The following is a 7,835-nucleotide window of genomic DNA, read 5'->3' on the forward strand; positions in this document are numbered from 1 at the left end:
CATCGCTTCCGACTCGCCCCTTTAACCAACCCTCTGACTGTTCGTCTCCTGTCATCATCCCCTCTTCCATTCTGTCCCTCCCAGCTCTCCAGCCTTCCGAGATCTCAGGAAGGTAGCAAGGCGATGCCAAAGAAGAAACGAGGGTCATGAAGCTGGAAATAGGAAACCAGAGAGTCAGAAAAGAATCAAACTTAGGGTTGGGGAGATGCTGCGAGCAAAACAATGGTTGTTTCCTTTAAAAAAAGGAGGCCACAATATTGCACAATATTGCAGAAATGGAGGCACCCATGTTGAGGGAACTTCTCAACTTCATAACCAGCTCAAAGGAGGCTCTTTGTCCTTGTTGGAGGGTTATCACCTCAGTCCTAGACTTTCATGCAGGTGTTCCTCAGCATGGTGTCTGAGGAACGAACACCTTCAGCTGCTTCACCAAAGGACTTCCTCCCCTCATAGAGCAGAACAGACAATATTGCAAAATTAAACTCACATAAAGGCAGCTTTGGAATTCAAAGTCAGGGTTTCTTGTTCACTAGGTTGGCGCTATTTATCCAAATAAGCAAAGATGCTGACTAAAATGAGCCTTGATGCAAAAATTGATGGATCATCCCCTCAATTATTCCCAATTCCCTGGAACTGCTCCCCTGTCATTAAGTCCATTCAGGATGAGATTAAATGGCGGTATTAAATGATTACTTTCTTTTCAAGTGCATTGGGGATGAAATTTTTCACGAACAGAATCGGGCTTGCAAGGGTGAGTTACTAAGAACATAAGAAATAGGAGCAGGAGTAGGCCATCTAGCCCTTCAAGCCTGCCCCGCCATTCAATAAGATCACGGCTGATCTGAAGTGGATCAGTTCCACTTTCCCGCTTTCTCCCCATAACCCTTAATTCTCCTGTCTATCAGAAATCTATCTACCCGTGATTTAAATATATTTAGTGAGGTAGCCTCCACACTTCAACGGGCAGAGAATTCCAGAGATTCACCGCCCTTAGAGTGAAGAAGTTCCTCCTCAACTCCGATCTAAACTGCACCCCCCCCCCTGTTATTTTGAGGCTGTGCCCTCTAGTCCTGCTATCCTTTCTAAACGCGAAGAATCTCTCTACCTCTACCCTATCTATCCCCTTCATTATCTTATATGTCTCTGTAAGATCCCGCCCCCCCCCCCCCAGCCTTCTAATCTCCAACGAGTACAGACACAGTCTATTCAATCTCTCTTCATAGACTAACCCCCTCATCTCCGGTATCAGCCTAGTGAACCTCCTCTGTATATATCCTTCCGCAAGTGCGGCGACCAAAACGGCACACAGTACTCCAGCTGCGGCCTCACCAGTACCCTGTACAGTTTCAACAAGACCTCCCTGCTTTTAAATTCTATCCCCCTCGCTATAAAGACCAGCATCCCATTCGCCTCCTTGATCACCTGCTGCACCTGCACTAGTTCCCAGGACTGGCGCCGGCCGATTTCATGACTAACTTTTTCCAGATATTTGCCTCTTTGGTGGCACTAGGTCTTGAACTGAACTGTTCTTTACTTATTGCCATTGGGCTTTGTAAGACTGCTCAGGTGGCTTAAATGGTATTTCTAAATGATGCTAGATTTTGAATTGATAGAGATTTTGAATAGGTTTAAGATGGGGCGGGGGTGGGGGATCGTTCAAAGGAGATGTATGAGACAAGTTTTTTTTAACACAGAGGGTGGTGGATGCCTGGAATTCGCTGCCGGGGAAGCTGGTGGAAGCAGGTGCGATAGTGAGTTCTAGACAATACATGAATAGTTTGGGAATAGTGGGATATGGATCCCAGAAGGGTAGGGGGTTTTAGACCAGTCGGGCAGCATAGTCGGTGCAGGCGTGGATGGCCGAAGGGCCTGATGCTGTGCTCTAATTTTCTTTGTTCTTTGACTTGGGCAGTATCATATCGAAGCTCAGTAATTGATGTTCTGATTAATACTTAAATTGTCTTTGTTAGGGTCACAAGTAAGTTTACATTAACACTGCATTGAAGTTACTGTGAACATTGTCATACTCCAACGCCTGGAGGGATGAAGGGAGCGAGAATTTAGCATGGCCAACGCTCATAAACAGCGTGTCTTTGGGATTGTTGGCCAACGGGAATAGGCCCACGCAAACACGGGGTGCAGAATCCGCACAGACGGTGAATCGAACCCAAGTCCCTCCCGCTCTGAGGCAGCGTTGTCAGCCATCATGCTATTTCAGCAGTATCAATACGTAAAACACCGCACGGTAATTGGAACACTTCATATTATAGATTTCCTGTCCATGAGCTAACATGTGATTAATCACAGTTCACCGTGACGCATGTATCCAAACTAGGTCTAGTTTTAGGAAATATACTTCGTGAGACATTAGGGAGACTCTGAGTACTCGTGTTCATATCTTGATAAATACAGAACTGCGAGCAGTGCGGTAGACTCCCTCTGTATTCGCATCCAGTGGAATATATAGCTTTAATTCAGCAAACGATTCAATTCTCAGGGAAGAACACGGATTTCGTGGAGAGCTAGTCGTCCAATTTTGGCACAGCAGATGTGGTTTTTAACTGTACAATATTGGCGTTAAAATGCACACGCATAAAAACAGGCACACATACACCGAAACGGACTTGCACACGGACACACACACGCATACACACACACACACACGCATACACACCATTCTCGAGATTTATTTGTAGAGACAACTAATAATCCAGGATGCGAAGTAAATCAAATACATACATGGACATAGCACAACCTGGACTATCCGAATGTAAACAGTTATCGGCTGTAATCTGACCAACGTGACGCACTGAACACAGAAATGTCATGTATATTCCACTGGATGCGAATACAGAGGGAGTCTACCGCACTGCTCGCAGTTCTGTATTTATCAAGATATGAACACGAGTCTCAGAGTCTCCCTAATGTCTCACTAAGTATATTTCCTGATCTCATCGTTTCAATTTCTCACAAACTTTATATTACCTAGAGTCATGACTGAAATTGGTGGGCATGGTCTTCTCCCTTTCTCTCGCTGCCTAACGCCTCTTCTCCTTTTCTCTTTGCATTGAGGCGCTTATGGACGCAAATTCAAGTTGCGGCTCCATCTGAATTAAGGTCGCTTCACCACCGAGTTCGGGTCCTCTGTGCCTACCACTTCAGCCGATCCAGATCTCAAGCTTCCCGGGAGTTCAGCTAAAATATGACAGGTGGACATGATATAACACTGAGCTGTCTTAATCAGTCCAGGCCTGGTCCCAACTCGAGAACATCTTCCAACTCCGGCCTCAGGAGCCTTCCCCTGTTACAAACACTCCCGGTTATGCCCGGCCTCTGCAGCTTCTCACATGCCTTGGCAGCCAAATTTCTGCCTATCCAATTAGGCTACCTCGAGTCATTGACAGACTATTAGCATCGTGTTGACACTTTGTTGGTTACCGTCTTTGTATCATCAGACATTTTAGTTTCATTACTGCCGGCTCATACATCTAAACCACTAATAAAGATATAGTTGGTGATCTATCATTGATCCTTGTCCTTTTTCCTTTAGTTAAACATATCCACCATGTAAATGGCCCATTTATCTCGAATTTTATTCCCTTTTTTTCGGTTTTGAGATTTTTATTTCAGAAAATCATTACTGCAGCTAAATGAAAAAACACAACTTAATCTGCTCGTCGAAAACCAGTATTCAAAATCCTCTCGCGGTAACGATGAGTTATTTGTTATAGCATATATAGTGTATAGACAAAGGAGTTCCAGTGAACCCATTCTTAACTGTGGACGCTCTGTAGTAAGATATTGTTGTCTCCTTTCAGCATAACAAGGCCCAGTGATTTTCTTGATTTTGATTTCATGTGAATTTCCTCTGTATCATCCAAAACAAGGCCCACGTATTCATCAAAGCCAGTTATGCAGCCTTCTATCTTCATGTTGACTTGTTCATATAACCATACTTGGATCCTGGATCGATTCTGAAGGCATCTCAAAATAGAATTGATGGGCTGCACCATCACTTTTTGAGCCTGCCCACGGTACGCCATGTCGTCGGCTCCGGGAGGCAGTGAAGAAAGAAATTCCTCTCCCCACGTTAACACCGCGAGATCTTCTTTTCTTGAGTATCTTGCGTGAAGGAACTGATTGAATCTCTCTGTTTAATACAAAGATACAAGGACCATTTCCCCTTTATCCAACTTGTTTGACACAAAGAATTATAATACCTTTATCAAACTCCATTTTCCCTTCACAAAATAATGTCAACTCTGCTGTATTGGAATACAATGTTTATTCAATGTTCGCAAAACAAGTTCCATTTTAACTTAAAATACCGACATGAACGACACACACACACACACACACACACACGCACACACACACACACACACCATGACTTCCATTTGATTGTGGTACTAGCTAATTTAGCCGAGCGAAGTAGATCAAATTTATACATGCTCTTTGGACATCTAGATTGTCCAAAATTAGCCGGTTATTGGCTCAAGCCTAGCAAATATGACTTACTAAGCACTAAAATAAATGAACAAACCGCAAAAAACATCGATTGCATTTTTCATTGACATTATATTTCGAAGAGTCACGGCAGAAAGGGACGGGTATGTCCCCTCTTTTATTCCATCGCCGCCTAACACCTCTCCTTTTCATACTCTGTCTGAATGATTCTCTCTCGCACGAAAATTCGAGTTGTATCTCTCCCTGAATTGAGGTCGCTTCGACGCTGTGTTCACTCCTATCGCATGGTGCATATCGGCGGGTGTAACTCTCAAGTTTCCTGAGAATTTAAGAAAATGACATGGCAGATCCTACATGATGTAATGTTGGGCAGAATCAATCGCCACAGGGCTGGTCCAGCTTCGACAGCAACTCCCCAATTCTGGCCTTACCAACTCTCCAGTTTTAATTACCCCACCTTGTCCAGCCTGGATAGGCAAATTTCTACTAATTCAATTCAAATATCAATAAACATTAAGAAACCCTTTTTATCATCCTGACAATCCTTCTTCTGGCCTGACATTTTAATTCTATTGCATATTCAATTTTCTCTGCATCATATCGTGTTGTCTCGGCCGCATTGCAACATCATTTTTTTTTAAGTGACATACAGACGTTTCTTTAATAAAGTATTTTCCACTGGCAGATGCCAAACTGACTGGCCTTTAATCCCCTGCAGTCAGTCTCCCTCCTATCGCGAATAGAAGTATTACATGTATGCCTTTTGAATTCCCTAAGACATTTTCAAATCTAGATAATTTTGGAATACCTGCAAACGAGACAATTTCCGGGCATTCAGTTCCTCTAAAGTCGGAAAATACAGCGCTTTGGTTTTGTGCCTTCAGACCCATCAATTTCCACAGTATTTCGTTGCCACTAATGATACTGACTTTTAACATTTTCACTCGCGCTTGTCCCTTGGTGTGCCAATATTATTGATATTATATTTGTCTCTTCCACATTGAATAGAGACAAAAAAATACTTACTGGCTATCATTTTATATTGTGAATTAACAGTCTAACTCACTGTGGGACCAACGTTCACCATCGCTGCTCTTCGCTGTGTTCTTGTGATATGTCTCACTGATTTATGTTTGTTATTATTCTATCATAATACAATTTCTAACCCTATTTGCGTTACTCATCCTTTGCTGGTTTTTAATATTTTTGCAATAGCTCAGGCTACCGCTAATCTTAGCAACATCACATTTTTTTTCACTCAACTGGATGCATAATTTCCTGAGTTCGTCATGGATACCAAATCCTTCTCATAGTGTATTCTGTCCTGAATGCAATATATCTTGTTGAAGGTTATGAAATTTCTCCTCTAATGATCGCCATTTCTTTGTTATTTTTTATACGTTTCAATCCATTTCTCCAGTCCACTTTAGCCAACGCTATTCTGTGTACTTCAATCAATTTCAGACCCGAGAGCGAGAGCTTTGAATGGAATCACAGTGGAATGAAAAGGAAAATTCAACTTGCAAGGCATAACAGTCGGCTATAGATAGATAACTACAGAGTTTGCTGAATTGACAGTGCTCAACACTGATGCCGAGAGCAGACTGTGGTTTTAGTTTAACAAGTTCGTGCTCATAAAATGTTTCCTGTCTAACCATGAAAGGTAATGTTGAATATACGCACATGTCATATATATTGGGTAAATAAAAGCTCAGAAACCAATAACTGTGCGGCCGAGAAAAAAACAATATTCACAGATTGCTTAAAGTTTTCTCATTCTCTCTGTGCTTAACACGAGGTCGTATTCCATCTCGGTTCAGATAATGATCTACAAACCGCCTCACTCACCGTTAAACAACAGGTGCTCTTTAAGATCTTAGAATAGAGAGTTTTAATTGTAGGCTGCAATATCTTCCTGTGATAGATTTCACACTATATAAATATCAACAGAGCAACCGTCAGTACTTTAAGCGGCACACACTCTATTCACAATATGTTGATGAAAATTAGTTTAGTCACGAATTTGTTCTGTTCACAAATGCATTGATTGTTAAATTCACGACTCCGAGTTCGTCACATTCATTTTAGCACAATAATCTAATCCTGAAAGGGCGCATCACCAAATGCGGCCTTTTATTTAAATGAATCTGTACAGATGGTAATGGCATATTTTATTGCAAACATGACTAATTGCTGTAATTAATTGCTGTACATGTGCTGGATGTTGATCGCTCGAAGTCTGCCATGAGTTACAAGCTAATCTACACACCCTGAGATTAATTGCCGATTAAGCTGTTACAAATAGTGGGGCAATTAATACTATTCCGTTGAAATCGCGCCTGTTACACTACAACGTGCAAAGTGTTTCACTGTTCCTTCCGCTGACGGAAACTGCAACATGTTTGTGAAGAATAGGTTTTGAACTTGAGTCTACATCATTCATCGCCGTGGCAAAAATTGCTACTTTCTATTCTAAGATCTTAAAGAGCATCTGTTGTTTAACGGTGAGTGAGGCAGTTTGTAGATCATTATCTCAACCGAGATGGAATACGACCTCGTAATAATTCAGAAAATTTGTTTTTGGCAAACTAATAAGTAAGTTAATAAACAACTTGATGTCCTGCATTCATAAACCTTTGGTTGGACATTGAATTCCTACCACGGTTGTTTGGAAATTCGAATGATCTTTTTTCAAAAAGTGCACATATTTTCAAAAGAGAATTTTGGCTCACTGGAAAGCCCAACAGTTATTCTACATAAGAACATAAGAACAGAAGAAATAGGAGCAGGAGTAGGCCATCTAGCCCTTCGAGCCTGCCCCGCCATTCAATAAGATCATGGCTGATCTGTCGTGGCTCAGTTCCACATTCCCGCCCTCTCCCCATAACCCTTAATCCCCTCGCTTATCAAAAACCCATCACCCGCGTCTTAAAAATATTTAGCGAGGCAGCCTCCACCACTTCAACGGGCAGAGAATTCCAGAGATTCACCACCCTTTGAGTGAAGAAGTTCCTCCTCAACTCCGTTCTAAACCGCCCCCCCCCCTTTATCTTGAGGCTGTGCCCCCTAGTCCTACTGTCCTTTCTGAGCGGGAAGAGCCTCTCCACCTCTATCCTATCCATCCCATTCATCATCTTATACGTCTCAATGAGATCTCCCCTCATCCTTCTAAACTCTAACGAGTACAAGCCTAGTTTATTCAGCCTCTCCTCACAGGTCAACCCCCTCAACTCCGGTATCAGCCTAGTAAACGTCCTCTGCACTCCCTCCAAGGCAAAAATATCCTTGCGTAAGTACGGCGCCCAAAACTGCACACAGTACTCCAGCTGCGGCCTCACCAATGCCCTATACAGCCGCAGCAAGACCTC

General features: G+C 42.6%; 1 pseudogene; it reads right to left on the reverse strand.

The window, feature by feature from the left end:
• Positions 1 to 3,773: 3,773 nt before the first annotated feature.
• Positions 3,774 to 4,043, reverse strand: LOC145351606 (small nuclear ribonucleoprotein E pseudogene; annotated as a pseudogene).
• Between the last annotated feature and the right edge of the window lie 3,792 nt (positions 4,044 to 7,835).

The sequence above is a fragment of the Carcharhinus amblyrhynchos genome, chromosome 13 (assembly GCF_965287045.1).
Source record: "Carcharhinus amblyrhynchos chromosome 13, sCarAmb.v2.hapA, whole genome shotgun sequence".
Taxonomy (NCBI): Eukaryota; Metazoa; Chordata; class Chondrichthyes; order Carcharhiniformes; family Carcharhinidae; genus Carcharhinus; species Carcharhinus amblyrhynchos.